We start from the raw sequence: 16,570 nt of genomic DNA on the forward strand, positions 1-16,570 counted from the left end.
CAAGCATCTCTGCCATTCTACTACCTCTGGCATTTCTCCTGTAATGAAGCACATCAATATACCACTATCCACTGTTATCACCAATGGGATACCATGAGCAGGAATATTACTAGAATATATCAGATGGAACTATAACTTCCCTGACTGACATAACCAAGACCCACTGAGTGGGAGAATGACAACAGGGCACTTGATCAAGGACCAGGGCTTTTCATGCCTGGGACGATTTGGGGCTATTAGAGGACTTAGACCCCAGATATTTGTTTTATCTCTGGAGACACAATAATGTGTACGTCCAAAACACACAGCCTATGGTAAGGCTCTTAGCTCATGACATTGAGAAGTTCTGCAGAGACAAAGGAGGAATGTGAGCGTCAAAGCTATGAGAAAAAACAAGTTACTTGCACAATAACAGCATAATTCTGAGTATGAAATTCCATCAAGCAATGCCAAGGATTTTCACAACTTTCCAGCCATAATCCTTTATCTTTGTATGTATCAAGAACATACTCAGAAACATAACGATAAATGGCAGCAACAATGTCATTTTAACACTAAGCAGGCACATTTAGTCTCTGCAAATGAACATTGTTAAGGGGTTCCTCGGACCATCAAGTTATCTGTATAAAGCCCATTATAGAAGTATCTCTGACAGTCAAAATCTCCTAAAAGTTTTACTGAAAAGAATGGTACGTGGCTTTTCTGGGAGGTGGGGGAAGGGACAGAGGGCAGCCCCTCAGTCCCTTCCCCCACCTCCCAGGGAAAACCCCAAGAGCCGCGCTCCCTTTAAAGAGCCACGCGGAGTGTGTATGCAGCTCTTGGGGGCTTTTCCCCGAGGAGGGAGAAGGACAGCCCATCAATGACGGGCTGCCTTTCTCCCTCCTCAGGGAAAAGCCTGCAAGCGCCCTACACACGCTCTGCGCGGCTCGTGAAAGGGAGCGCTGAGCAGAGCCTGGGATGCATACAGGCTCTGCTCAGCGCTCCCTTTAAAGAATTTTTTTTTCTTGCATTCCCCCTCTAAAAACTAGGTGTGTCTTATGGAGCGAAAAATACGGTAATTTCTTGAAGGTTTCTCTTTTCCTGTCTTTTCCTGTCTTTAAAAAAGGATGCCTTGTTAAACAGCTTACGTACCTTCACACAACCTATAGTGGGCAAGTTTAGTAGTTGCCCTTTTTCAGTTGTAACATGGTTACTGCCATTTTCCTTACAATGAGCCACCACCTCCAATTCAAAAATCTTATATGTCAACTAATTTAACCGTTTCAGCTCTCAGAGTCAGCCCAAGGCACTTTGCTGCCCAAGGCAAAAGACAAGATGCTGTGCCATGCCCCATTCATGTGCTGAGGATAATCAGACTGGTGGTCGACTCTTTCTTCAACACTGTCTCTTCAGCAGTGTGCTCCTCTGCCCCTGAAGGAAACAAGTTAGCTTAAGGAGTGCAGGTGGCACAAACAACTTGATTCTCCCAACACCTCACCACCACTCCCAGACAGCCACCTTACCCTACCTAATGTTAGAGGCAGCCCTGATTATGCAAGGTCTTATTTTCAAGTCTCTAAAGAGCAATAAGCTGTCAGCTTTTTTTCTCCAGGAAAGTTTTGGAGAAACTTAGACAAGGTGAAAAATGTACAGAGAGTAATCAGCATATATATACAAAGGAAACTCACCACATAGATGACAAATAATTCCTTGCAATATCTTGCTATTATGTACCAAACTGTGCGTATCATTAATAAATTATGGCTATGCTCTACCCATGGCTATGATCTACCTACACTGTCAGAGGCAAGATATCTCTGCATACCAGTTACTGAGAATCACAAGTGGATAGAGAAACTGATGCACTCAGGTGCTGCTTATGGGCTTCCTACAGGCACCTGGTTGGCCACTGGGAGAACCAAATGCTGAACTAAATGGGACTTGGAGAAAGGAATAAGGCACAATCACCAGCATATTGGGGTCATGTACATACATGTATGCATCTTTAGACACAATAACTCCACTAAGTTCCATATGCCAGCAAGGCAAGCCAGCTGTGACCGCTAGTAGTTTGGGAAAAGTAATAACTTGGACCAGATCCCTATGCAACCAGACTGTCAAACTCTGCTAGTATTCACCCAAATAGAATAAGGAACCAGCCATGTTTTTAGTAAGCATCACTGGTGGCATCGGAGGCTACATTCACACAGTAACTTATTCCATTTCTCTAACTGTTAATTTCGGCATTATATCTGGGCCTTCATGTGACATCAAAGCCACTTCCATAAATCTACCAGAATATAGCTGAAATTTAACATTCGTTTCTGTATTAATTGCTTCCAGAAAAAAATCCATCTGCAACCACATTAATCCAGAAAATTGTGGGGTGTAAAGTGATGAAATTTGGGGTGGTTCTTTCCTGCCCTTTTCATGGGTGAATTATGGGGAAACAGAAGCACACATGTGCGGAGAGTAGTGATGCTGTCCAATGGTATTCAACTGTTGCGTTACATCAAGCCCACTGGTGTGAGTGAAATTTAGCACGACATGCTGGTGTATCTTTCAAAAAGCCACAGTTCAGTAATGCAACAGGCACTTCAGGAACATTAGAAAATGGAACAGAAGCGCTAGTAAAGAAAACTAATGCACTATTCTCTGCAACTCAATGCACTCCAAGACCAGGTTTCAGGGCAGGGGCATACACTCTTAATATATTTCATTAGACACTCTGAGGGAAGCTAATTCTGTGCTTCACACAGAAAAGGAATTTCAGGAAATATGACTATTTCCTTATCTCCCTACCCTGTTTTTGGCGAGGTTTAGAGAACCGGGGAAGGTTGCAGGGGATGAGAGGGACTCCATACAGCTGGTCACCCAAACAGAAAGCAGAGCGCACTGCCAAGATGGTATGTGCCAGTCATCAGGATTCTAATTGGCACCAACAGGGCTGTGGCAACAGAAGCTCACATCTCAGCTGTCAGCACCTGCAGGCATTGCTTCAGGGGAACAGCCTGGAGGAGCCCACCGCTAAGAACTTCATAGTAGGTGGTGGAGAGTTTGGGAGTCATTTTTAGCTGCGTGCAGATGCCTGAATCACATATTTGAATGGGGGTGGGGTGGGGACAGGGGGGAAATGATTCTGCTTTTCTAGACTATGCTTCCAAAACCATCACTTTAGGTAATTTACATTTAAATGGAATTTGTTCATGGAGATTATTTTGCTAGTCATATTGCATACTGCTCTCCTCCTCCACCCATCTCCTGCTCTTCACAGAAGTATTCAAAAGTTGTAGCTTAGAAATCTCCCCTCTTCCTCTGTACTTTTAAAGGAAATGAATAGTGATTCTTAATATACATTGCCTAAATTTGCACATTTTCTGCATTTCCCCCAACCGTGTTCTCTCCCACAGTACTTCCCCCTCACTTGGATGATCAATACATCCGTCAACCTAGGAGGAGACTGAATTCCAATCCACGGCAAGAGCTTCATTAAGGTCTGCTGGCGTGAACAACACATAAGGCCAATGCGACCACAGAAATGGGATGTTTCTTTCTCAGCTGCTGGGCTAGATGGAGAAATGAAAAATGCAGCCGTCAATTTCTGTGTCTTCCTTTGAAGCTGATACTCTCCAAAGTACTGGGCCAGATCCTCAACTAGTAGAAGAAAGCAGCAGAGCTTGAGTCAATTCACTAACTGGGTGCCACGGGCGATATTAAGAGACAGAAACCCTAATGTCTCCTTTTCAGCTTTATGTTCTTCAAACGTACATTAGGGAACTAGTCCTTTAGGTTTTCACAATGATACATTTTCCTGATTATGACATGAATGTATGAGGCTGTCTGATACAGAGTCAACCCAATGGTATACCTTGCCCAGTACGGGCAGCTCTGCCAGTGATTCAGTTTGGCTCTTCTTCCTGCAAAGGATGTGTTATGCACGAAGCTATTGCTTCTGTGTACACACACACACACACACACACACACACACGTAATGAGTGTAATAGGCTCCTCTTATAGAGCATCTCAGGAGAAGGATCTGTTAGTAATTGAACAGCAATTAAAGATTTATGTTTCCTTTGAACAGATTTTCCCCAAAGCATTTGGTGTATTCATTTTTTTTAAAGAAGAAGGAAAAAACATTATCGCTTCACCAATGTATTGTGCAGGCATTTATCTGAACCAGCATTTATCAGTTTTAGAAGGGGGGAAACGGGCGGGGGGGGGGGGGGAGATTGGCCCTAGCATTTTCTTCACTTAATCCCTAAAACACACGCCTCTTTATCTAGACCTTAACTTTTCTTCTTAAATGTGTGTGGGGGGGGGGGAGGTAAGCACCAGTCATGAATAAGATCTGGCCATAAAACGCAAAACTAGGAGAAATCAGCTTTGGGGAAATGTGTACAGATAAGGAAGATATACAGAACAATCAAGCATGCAGCTTCAGTAAATGACAGAAAGAAAAATATTGCCTGGAGAGTTAGCCAAGAAGGTTAGCGTTACAAAGCAAAAGAATATTGGTTATGACAAAGGAAAGATTCTTGAATATAAAAACTCCTTCACTCAGAAGAGAAGGAGAAATTTAAATGGTTCCAAAAAGGGAATCAAGTAATAGGGTAGGGCCACAAAGAAGAAACTGAGTTTGGATGGGGAGAGAGGAGGGAAAGACTCCCTCCCCCCTTTTCAAAGCATTAGCTTTATATTTCTCCTTGGATGAATGTTGCCTTAATGAAGACTTCATTCTTCCTTTTTCACTTGGTTTCTAGGGAAATAGAATCCTGGCATATAGGAATAAGAACAGTGCCGTATACAATGCTAGAATATACAGGCTTTTATTCTACAGACAGAGTCACTCCTGCCTGCCACTTGAAATACCCCCTCCCACAATCCAAGGATTGTTGAAGTGAATGAAGGGGAAATTGCATGCTTCTCTACTCCATGTGGTTCGACTTGCCCATTGCTGGAATATTTTGAGTGAGAAGCATAAAAACGTCCTATTTTTCAAACTTTTCTAGTAATCAGGCTGTCTCAGATGATGTGCATACCAAATTTCTGCTTTTCATGTATGCAAGCGCCTTAACAATTTTGATAACTCCACAAGACCATTGCATCTTAATATACAATTCCTTTTTGGTTTCTAAAATCAATCTGCTTTTATCAAAGATACACAAACAATGGGTGAATTCTCAAGGCATACTCACAAGTTGTCTGGGGTGGGGAACTCAGCTCATAACACTTGGCCAGAGACAATAATGATTCCCTCGGTGTGCATATCAATGTGTGTGTTGTGGGCAGTGCAATACACATGAAGGATGCTCAGCCTACAATTCTAGTTATCAGCATTCTCCCTTTCAGTTTTGCATGTAAGCTTCAAACAAAGAGAATAGGAATATATTGATCATTAGACTTATTTTTAGTTCTAAGTAACAACAGCAGGTCAACACCAGAGATAGGATGCTGCCGGGGGTGGGGTTGTATCCAATGAAGATTTTGCACTAATGGAGCAACTTCTACTCATACAACAAAACTCTCCTCCACCCTACACACCCTCACATCTGCTGGGGGGGGGGGGTGTCTCCCCAATCCTCCAGGGCAGATCTGAGGTGGGCAGGGGAAGGGAAAGTTGGAGGGAAAGTTCCACTGCATGTGTGGAAGTCATTCCACAAGCACATAGACTTTGCTGGAAACAAACCAAAATACCAGACAGAGGCCCAAGTCATTGGCACAAGCTAAAAGGCTCTTCGTAAAAAGCAGCTTTGTCACGCTGGCCACGTGACCCGGAAGTGTCTGTGGACAGCGCTGGCTCCCGGCCTCTAGAGTGAGATGAGCACACAACCCTAGAGTCTGTCAAGACTGGCCCGTACGGGCAGGGGTACCTTTACCTTTTAAAAGGCTCTTAGTCTGTGGCATGACACAGCTTTTCCCAGATAGTATACCAAAGTTAGTATGGTGAACTTGACAGCAGAGGAGAAGGTTTTAGACCAAGAAGCAGTCTGAAAGACCAATGTAGCTACCAAGACACCTGGGGCCTATGGGGAGGACTATTTTTCCTGACATCTCCCTTAGCTTCCCATAATTGCTGCTGGGAGGTCCAGATTACCTCTGGCAATGGTACAAACAAGTGGCACATCAGAGCTTTGGGGAAAGTTAGAAATGCCATAGCAAGTCTTCCAGGATCAAGTCTTTTTAATGGGCGGTTGCTGGGGAGATCACCACCAAAGCAGAACAGTAAGAAGGTCAGGGGCTATGTTATTTGTATTCTATCCTGAATTCCCCATTGTGTTTTATCCTGGGAACTTATTTATCTTGAAGACCATGAATGTGCTTAGGAGGGAATGTGAAAGGATTATAGAGCTAGGAAGGAGCAGCCACCATATTAGTAGTAACAAGCAGGTGGTGATTGGGGTGAGGAAGCAATAACTTTGAATACTTAGTTGCAGTTCTCTCAGCCCTAGGGGTCCTGCTGAGAAACGTCCAGTCGTTTAATGGAAAGATGGTCCTATATGATATTATTCTATGGATGACCTATGGCCCACCAAATGTTGTTGGACTCCAATCATCTCTTGACTATTGGCTGGCTGAGGTTGGTGGCAACTGTAGTCCAGCACCTGGACAGCTTCCCCATCCCTGGTGCATACAACCTCTCATCTGATCCTAGAAGAATATACCAACCCAGTCTGTATTAATAAAATCTAGTTGGATGAAGGAATGTATGTGAACCTCTCCCAGATATGCAGCTACAGTAAGAATCAAGGTACATTGTCAAAGAGGGCCCAGGTATTCATGGACCAGATTCTCAAGCACATATAAATTAGTGTACATGGAGAATTCCATTAAATCCCACAAGCAGGAGGCTCTCTGGTTGTTCTCATTTGATGATGACTAAAAACTGAGCCTTTAGTGTCACCAGCCCGGTCCTGTGGAACACTCTGCCAAAAGAGATTCAGTGAGCACCTTCCATGCCAACTATTAAATGTCTGCTGACAATTTTTCTATTTTGCCAGGCATATACAGACAATTAAGAGTACAACGCCCACAATGGTCTGCTGACGCTTGCTTTTAATTCTTTTGATTTTGCTTTTTTTAACTTTTTATGATTTTATACTATGGTTTGGTTTTATATAGTAATAAACTGATGTGGTATATTTTTTATGATACAGTGGTATATAAATAAAGACCACTTACATGCACAACAGACTATTGTCAGTCAGTTACCTTTCCTTCCTAAGTTATACTGGGTAAAGGCTTATGATCACAGCTTTTTCTAAGGATCAATATCTCAGCAAAAACAGGACTAGACTCTGTGAGATTAATGGGGGGGGGGAGAAGCACCTGCAACAAGATGTTGTCATGTGCTGGAAAAGCAGAGCTAGCCAGCTCTGGCAAAGGCTCTCACCTTTGTTTTATCTGCCTCAAAAGGCAGGCACCTTTTTAAACTTCTTCTGAATCAAGGCAATTAACTTCTGCTCAATGCAAACTCAAAGAAAGCACAACGGTCTGACTTCAAATGAAACACGGAAAACGAGCCATACATGCCCCAGCACTCTTCAGGTTCAAGTGAGTTTTTGAATTCTTGAAATGAGAGCAACCAGGCTCTGTAGCCTGCTTGGGTGAGAAATCGATGGGGGACTTGAATGTTAGAAAATTAGGACAGACAAAAGGAAGGACTTCTTCACATTTAAAAAAAAGTGCAGGGGAAAATTACGGAACTTGCTAGCACAAAATGTAGTAATGGCTGACAATTCGGACAGCTTTAAAAGGAGGCTAGCCAGATTCATGGATGACAAGGCTTTCAATGCCTACTAGTTTTGATGGTTGTATACCACCTCCAATATCAAGAGGTGGTATTCCTCTGAATATCAGTTGCTTGGAAGCGTAAGTGAAAAACTCTGTTGCACTCAAGTCCTTCTTGTAGGCATCCCATAGTCATCTACTTAGCCACTGTGAGAACAGGATGCTAGGCCAGGTGGGGCTTTGGTCTCCTCCAAAAGGACTCTTCTTATGTTGGTATGGAAGTTGCTTTACTTTCTTGAATTATTTATGCATAAATCAATAAGTAAGGCAAAATTAAAGGTTTAGATATGTGAGCTGCCATTAACAGCTGAAAAAGGAACGTGTTATATGGCAAAACTACTTCCATGACCATGGGCACCCATATACCACACAAAATGACATTTGCTGTGTTAGAGAAATAGTAACACATTTACAAAAGGTTATCCTAGTGTCGAACTACCTTTAGAAATAACTTTTGTTATGGCATTACTGTTCACAAGCAATACATATTACATACGCACGCACGCACGCACGCGTGCACACACACACATTTTCTCACATACACACACAGTGTCTACTGTAATATATACAATATATAAGCATATATGAATTCTATCTAGGCACAGGGACACTGGGAAGCCAGCTGAGCTTGTGAAAGTGAAGAGAAAACATGGCAGGACAAGACATATTGAAACAGCAAATGCAGCACATTCTGATACCCCACTGCCTCCCATGTCTCTGTATGTTTTCAGGCTTAAATGTCAGGTGTGCCGATTAAAAATACAGCTCAAAACAGCAACAACCCAGCAGCAGTATAGCAACACCTTTATAAGGAACAATTGAAAGTTACAAAGTAGCAAGCTAGCATTAGAGTATGACAAAGAACTCTTCCTCAAATTTAATGTTAAACTAAACTAAATGGGGAGAAGAATGAAGGTTTTTGGTAAACCCCAGTTTGCAATGGGGGACAGTCTATAAACTGTGAAATCCCATGCATGTATACTCAAAATTAAGATCCCCTGCATCCATTGGGATTTACTCCCAGGTAAATGAATGCAGAATTCAAGTTACAAGAAAGGAGATTCGCATTAAACATCAGGAAGAGCTTTCTGACTGTAAGAGTTGTTCAACAGTGGAACAGACTTTGTCCAGAGGTTGTGGAGTCTCCTTCATTGGAGGTTTTTAAGCAGAGGTTGGATGGCCATCTCTCATAGATGTTTTAAATGATATTTGTGCATTGCAAGGGGTTGGATTATATGACCTTCAGGGTCCCTTTCAACTCTACAATTCTATGATTCTATGGGTTTAGGGTTTTTTTATTTGTTTAAAATAAAGGTAACAACTGAAAGGTTAAGGTTTTAATTTATTTTCTTTTTAAATGCTGTAGTCCCATGGAAAAATATTAATTAATATACAAAATATAAATATGGTGTTCTTGTTAGATGGAAACATAGGCATTTCTTACATGGTATTTCATGTGTTTATGGGCCTGCACGCACATCTGTGCGCACACTCAAATACATTCTCCAGATTCTAGGCAAATACAGCAATGCAGTCCCATGACTAAGAGGTACTCAACTGGAACTCCAGAAATTCATTTCCAGTTTCCTACACCTCTAGGACTAGTGGCTGAATTCCCTCATTCTATGGCTCTATTCCCAGATGTAAGCTGAAAACGGCCCATCCTTACATTACAAGGGTGTTAGGAAGATGAACGCACAGCGAGGAGTTCAGATCCAAGAGCAATGTAACTCATTGAAGTTTTTTAAATTGACCAAAAGATAGATGGCAATATAAACACAGGGAGCACAGATGTCTGCTGTGTACACTGGAGGAAAACACCACCATTAAACTACATTTTGAAAGATTTAATGCTTTACGATGACTCTGTATGTTCCAGTGATTTATTGGCTGGAAGAGATCAGAAGACTGACAGAGGTCAATGAATCGTTTCATAAAGGCTAGAAAAAGAGGAAAAAAACATTTCCTTAGTATTTTCAAAGGAGGCTAAGAGGATAAATCAGGGACCAAAACCCATGGAATCTCTCAAGAGCCTCTGAAAAGGGGGGAAATCAAAGCATTAACGTTTTGAAGATTTCATAGAACAGAAATGATAGATGGAAAGAAAAATCTATTAAATGTCTACTATACTGAACTCATTGCAGGACTATTTCCCTACCGTTTTGCTCCACTTCCTTTTGCTTTGCCCAGTTTTGTTTTAACACTTATAAAGGGAGATGTCTAATCATACATGTTTAATGTCCACCCCCTAAGTTTTTCCCTTATTTTAAGCAAATGATTTGTATTCACACGTGAAGAACGACAGATTAAAGGTGTCATTATGAAGAACAGCTTTGTTCTAAGAATGATCAAACACATAGATACATAAATGGCTTCCATCTGAAAGCTGCTAGAACAGACCACCACTAGGAGATTCAAGACAGCAATCTGAATTTCCAACTTTGGTCTTTCCAAGCTGTTCAATAAAAGTTTAAGTGGGTTATTACTGCAGAACAAATATGAAGTAAACAAAATCCTGCTTTTAAAAATACTTTAGCTGCCGTGACTATTATAAAGTTATGGAAACTCACCAGGGTAAAGATGTCTGTGAATGATGTCAGAGACAGCTTCCAAAGGTGCAAGGCAATAATGGTCCTCTCTTGTGCAACTGTTCAAAGAAGGAGGAGGAGGAGGAGGAGGAAGGAAGGAAAGCAGGCATGAGATTAAGACACATGATTTTAACATGGTAATTCTCTAATATAGCAGATGGATGCATCCAGTTTTCACATCTTTTCCCATTACGTTTCTATTCCATGTGCAGCCCTTTATACTGGAGTTGTAACAAACATATTGTTCTCTTACAAAACAAAACAAAATACAAATGAAGTATGGCAGGTGTCTATAAAAGGGAGGGCCTTTTTAGTAGTGGGTCCCCAGTTGTGGAATACCCTCCCAGCATGGTGTATGGAGCCAGCATAGCGTAGTGGTTAAGAGTGGTAGACTCGTAATCTGATGAACAAGGTTTGCATCCCCGCTCCTCCACATGCAGCTGCTGGGCGACCTTGGGCTTCTTTGAAATCTCTCAGCCCCACTCACCTCACAGAGTGTTTGTTGTGGGGGAGGAAGGGAAAGGAGATTGTTAGCCACTTTGAGACTCCTTAAGGGGAGTGAAAGGTGGGCTATCAAGTCCAAACTTTTCTTCTTCTTCTCCTCACTAGAGAGACTCGCCTACATTGCAGCATTTTTAGTGCCATGAGAATATATTTTCATTTCCCCCTCGATTGTCTATCTTTTAGTACTTTTCCCATCCTTTCCAGTTACAGTGCAATCTGCTCCTGGTTTTACTCTAGTTTTATTTTCACAGCATCATCATGTGTAAAGTTACCCTAAGAGGTCCTAGTTTCAAAACAGAACTGTGCCATCCCTGTCAATAAAGGATGATATTCTCATCAAGGAAAGTTTGTTCATAGCATTTCAGAAGGAGCACATGCATAAGTATTTACAAAAGAATATCCCTCTCTCCAGCCTCCCTGCTTGCCAAGCTCCTGGCCCTCCGATCCCCTTGTCTACCTGTCTGCATTCCTGCTTGAATTTCCCAAAATTCCTCTTGTAGCTTCCTTGACACAGACCCTGGCCCTACTGGGCTACATATATGTGGCCCAAACATCCAGTGTTTTCCTCGGAGCCCTCCTCTGAGATATGCTCAGCTCTTAACTCAGGTTCCAATCCTGGCAGCTCTTGCACTTCCATCACTCTGCATGCCTGGCGAATTACAGCCTACCAATGAAAACAGTCCTCAGCTTTGGCACCTCCCCTTCCGGAAATTAAATCAAAAGGCACTCGAACATCACAGGTGACAAGCACCATTGGCATAACAAATTATCAGTGGCTTTATATCACTGGTATTAACTTTTACAAATGAATACAAGGTCTCTCACCAAATCCAAGCAATCTAACACTGGTCCCATAAAAAGCATTTGGAGTCATACTGAGCCAGATGTTTGATCAAGAGCTGGAGAAAACAGTACTTCGGTGGTGCATTCTCTTTTAATTACTATAGAGTTATTTTGCTTAGGATGCACCAGCTCACATATGGCATCCCATCTCCTCAGTCACCTTCCGTGCAATCTACAGATGCCCTCCCCACTCTCCAGCTGTACAGTTGTTCCTGTAAACAGCTGAGGAATGTGATGAGCAAGAGGCCCTTGGAATCTCAACATGACAGGAGAGGAGAAGAGGCAGGTAGCAATAAGAAGACCATGGCTGGCTGCAAGGTGAATGCCAACTGTAGCCTCTCAAGCACTTCTTTACTGCCCCTGGAAAACATCAGCCTGTTGAGGAGCCAGAAGGTTGAGCAACTAGCCCTATCCTAGAGAGCAACTGTAGAGATTTTGCCACATTCGTAGCTGTTTCCAGGGAAAAGTCTACTGTTTGAGCAACTGTTTGTGGATGGCATTTGAGTTTGTGGGGACAGCACACATGCAACTCATGAATGTATAACATGATTCGCGGTGCACCTGCTTTCTGCTATTTTATAATTTCTGCTATTTGATATTTATTGGATTGGTTTATTGTATTTTTGTGTTTGTTGTAGTTTTAGTGTTCGCCACTTTGAGGAACTTAGCCAAAAACATTTGGCAGTTTCAGGTGCTAAACTGTAATAGTTTTCATGGGTTTAGAAAACCAAGGTAGAAACTAGGTAACAGAACGTTCCCAGCCCTTGTTATACAAGGCCAGATTGTTGTCTCTGACATTTTGCCAGGCTGTAAATCAAACAAGCAACGAGGAAACTCAGTAAGATATCCTATAAAGCCTTTTCATTTTATGCAGGAAATTAATGAAGTTAATATGGTGTGTTCTCTGAGAGGACTTAGCTGTCTGACAAATCTTTAAGTCCCTTTTGGGAAGAACAGGGAATCTAAGTATCATGAGTAGAATGGCCCTTTAAAGTAGTAGGCAATTTTAAATACTCGTGAACACAACATAGGGGTATCTTTGTAGAAACAAATTAATTGAAGGGGGTGTGGAGATTTGAGTGGTGGAAGCTCAAGGAAATCCCTCTGTGTCACCCGCTGCCACCAGCAAACTACTCTTCATTCCCCATTGGTAGTTTCCTAGTATAAATCACTACTCTGCATATTGCATCTCTTTGCTAAAACAGCTTTAGGTTAACAATCAGACAACACTGAATAAGGGCAGCCCGAGGGGTCCCTGGGGGCCATACCCCTAGCCCACATCTGGACATTGGATAGAAGCCACACTCCCGGATCCCTTTAACAAGATACCCTTAATGAGGAGGGGCAGGTGGAGGCTACAATACACACCCCCTCACCCAAACAAAGCTTACCCATTATCTAACCTCACAAAGTTGTGACAATTGCTACGAGGTCGGCGAAAACCAAATGGCTGGAGTCAATTTGCTAAGTGGAAAAAATCCTGCCTGGTCCCAAAATATGGCAGCCAACATTTGTCCATAGCAAGGTCATATCAAGGCAAATCATAAAAAGAGATAGGTGGGTAGAAGATCCGGCAAAGGGACACAAGAGGACAGTCTCCTGGCCGCAATGTGGTTTAAATTTCCCGTGGCCATGCCCCCCACCGGTGCTGATTGGACAGTGAGGGCCGCCCCTGGGCCAGGCCCCGCCTAGCACTGGCAACACAGCCAAACTGTGACCCCCGGCCAGTTCCTGCGGGGCCTGATGCCTGGTTGCAATGCTGCCTACCAAGTAAGGTAAGCGGACGATCCTTATGAGTACTTACAAAAGTCCCTCACAACTGGCATTTCAAAAATGGTTGCATGCTTTTTTGGGGGGAAAGAACATTGTAAAATATGGGGTTTGATTCTTCTCCAGCATATTCAGTCAGTTTCTACAAGAGCTTCCTTTGAATAGACTAGAAGCTGTCCAGTCTGCTCAGTTTCTCCATCCCACTGACTTGTATGAGATGGGAAGATAAAATAAACAAGGCTTTTCCCCACTTCAACCAAATTTCCTCCGCCCACCTCCAATACTCTTGAATAATTATCATCTAATGCTGAAGAGGAAGATGTTCCTGCTGCTCTGCAGAAATGATGATTAATGAATTTCACAGTAAACTTTACCACTAGATATCATTTTTCTATTTAAATTATTATAATACAGAAAGTGAATCAGCAAGATATATAATTTCAAAGATAAATCTTTGCTTTTCTACTAGCCTTTGACTATTTTAAATGTTGCTCCTTATTTTCTCTCTATTGTGGCACTCCAAGAACGAGAAAGCCCTGGCATATGTGCGCATTTTATAGCAGCTTACCTTGACATCTGTTTGTAATTTAGCCCATACACTGATTCAGTCTCAAGTTGGCTCCTGGAAGACAATGTGGTAAATTTAAATCGTGGCACCTGAATTCTAGAAGCCTGATTACGGAGGTGTCTCTGGCAATATGGCTCTCCATGGATCAGAATTCCAGGAGACAGAGAATGAAAAAATGCTCCTCCATGCCTTTGCATGAAAACGCACATGTGGAGAAAGAACTGTAACTCAGTAGCAGAGGACATTCTCTGCAAGTTGAAAGCCCCATGTTCAAACCTTACAGAGTCACTACCAGCTGCTATAGACTAGGTGCGGGTAACGTTTGGCCTTCCAGATGTTGCTGAACTTCTGTTCACCATGCTTGCTGGTGCTGGTGCAAACTGTAGTTCAGCAACATCTGGAAGGTCAAAGGTTACCCACAACACTGACCTAGGTGAACAAATGGTCAATGAGCAAATGGTCTAGCTTGGTATAAGGCAGCTTCCTGTGCCTGCCTGCCTTCTTCCACTTCAATGTCACGGACACTCATTTTCTTTTAAAACAGTGGAGCTGGTTATGAAAAAGGACATGCTAAAACGCAGAACTGCCAGGAGTTGTACTGTGCAAGTTTTCTTCAAATCAGCTGCAGCAGCATGTTGTCCCAGCCTTGGCCAGCAAATAGCCCTGAGCTCCCTGCTGCTAATGGATCATAGACCTCTTCTGAAAATGTGCACTGCAAGTCAAAGCCAACTGGGTGGAGCTTCGGCAAGCACATATCCATTACTGTGAGCAGCATGACATTGGCAAGCACACACACAGGCCACACATTAGCCCATGCAGCTTCACTGAACATCACTAAACAAAAGTGATCATAAAACGAATTCTTCCCTGTGTTTTGAAAATGCTCACATAAAAGACTGAGAAATTCACTCAACATCTAATTAAAACCCTCCAGAAAGGACTCTAGAGATTGTGGGATTTTCAAGCTCCAGAAAATGTTAATTTTCACTGTGTGGTAGAAAAAAAGGAAGGGAGCCCATGACTCACCCCTCGGACATTTTTCGATGGCAGACATTGCTAATTCATATCTACACGAGAGGTTTTCCAGTCTGAAAGAACTACCCCTCCCTTGCTGTGATGCTGTTAGAAAACACAACTGCACGTTTCAGAAATTAAGCCTAATCAGCGTCAGTGTGCCTGTTTCATTCCTTCTCTCACTTTTCATCCTAGAGAAAAAGGTTAAGACATGCAATGTGGGACTTAAACCTACCCCCATCAATAACTGCAGAATCATAGTTCACAGACAAGTCTTGACTATTGACTTTGCCTCCAAATAAAAGACACTGTGTCTAAACTTACAGACAGCCGTCTCTACAGATTTATAAATTATCTATGTGGTCTCCCCTCTGCTGCTACATATTCCGTCACCTTCTAGAGCCAGCCCTTTCCAATATCCTCTTTTGGCTTATTTCTTTCACATTCTACAGCAGCGCCTCCCAATTATACTTACACCTTTTAGCAGAATTTGTGTTTCCAAGAGATAAAGCTCCCAAGACCCACTCACATCAGACTTAGCACAAAAATCAAAACATTTTGGTGATGTTCCAATGAGGACATCACATTAACTTATTGTCTCCTTATACAGACTGCTATTTGAACCTACTGGTTAGCTCAGTTGGTTAGAGAGCAGCGCTAATGATGCCAAAGTTGCAGGTTCAATCCTCATGCAGACCAACTGCATATCTTTGCATTGCAGGGGGTTGGACTAGATGACCCCCAGGGTCCCTTCCAACTCTAGAAGTCTATGAGTCTAAGTACACACATATTTTTGAATGTAAAGTTTGAAATAAGATTGTTGACAGACTTGAACTATACACCCTGAGGGGTAAAAGAAATGAAAGGTTCCCTTCCAAGCATTCTTCCACTCAGAGCTGCTGCAGTTTGTACTTTTCCCACATTGCTCAAATAACATCAAAAGCTCCAGGTCACATGGGTGAACGAACAAATGACCAGCACTGTGCTCCTCCCCACCAGCACTGCTGCAGAGGAGCCCCTAGGAGCTGAATGGGCACTGGGGAGGTTGTCTGTGCAAGTCATGCACACTCACCCTTCTCCAGAAGCATTGCTTTCCATTTGCTTGTTGCTGTAGGACTAGGGAATGTTATGTATGACAGACACGTGGATTCTGCATTGATTTCACAGGCTTCACACCTCTCTGGACACAGCAAAAAATGACAAGATCCATTTATGCCTTACTCTACTTCTGCAACCATGGTTTGCTGAAACTTCTACACGATTGTTTGCTTTGTTACAAGTGGCATATGAATACTTGTCGAAAGAGAAACACAATGTCTTTAACAAAAAAAATCTGTGTTTTTTTCAGATACCCCTGGACTCCTCTTACTTTCTACACGTCCAATCAAACTCCATGCAATGAAGGCCCATGAAGAGCCAAGTTGAGTTTCCTAGGGCTAAACAAATGTGTGATGGACAGTTCCATAATTCTTTCCTTTTATTATGTTGTTTTAAAATAAAAAGCAGGAGAGGG

General features: G+C 42.5%; 1 protein-coding gene across 7 annotated transcripts in view; it reads right to left on the reverse strand.

Annotated features, from left to right (window-relative positions):
* TSPAN4 (tetraspanin 4) overlaps positions 1-16,570 on the reverse strand; it is a 519,577-nt gene that overhangs the window by 398,608 nt on the left and 104,399 nt on the right. For 4 of the 7 annotated variants that reach the window (XM_079985200.1, XM_079985195.1, XM_079985196.1 and 1 more), the window contains one exon: positions 10,341-10,417. The exons of 2 other annotated variants lie outside the window; for them this stretch is intronic. The gene's annotated coding sequence lies outside the window, so the exon portion shown is untranslated. Of the gene's footprint in view, positions 1-10,340; positions 10,418-14,043; positions 14,070-16,570 lie in introns of those variants that run through there. One more of the 7 variants, XM_079985198.1, reaches the window with a different exon arrangement.

Source organism: Podarcis cretensis (genome assembly GCF_951804945.1).
Source record: "Podarcis cretensis genome assembly, chromosome: 1".
NCBI lineage: Eukaryota > Metazoa > Chordata > Lepidosauria > Squamata > Lacertidae > Podarcis > Podarcis cretensis.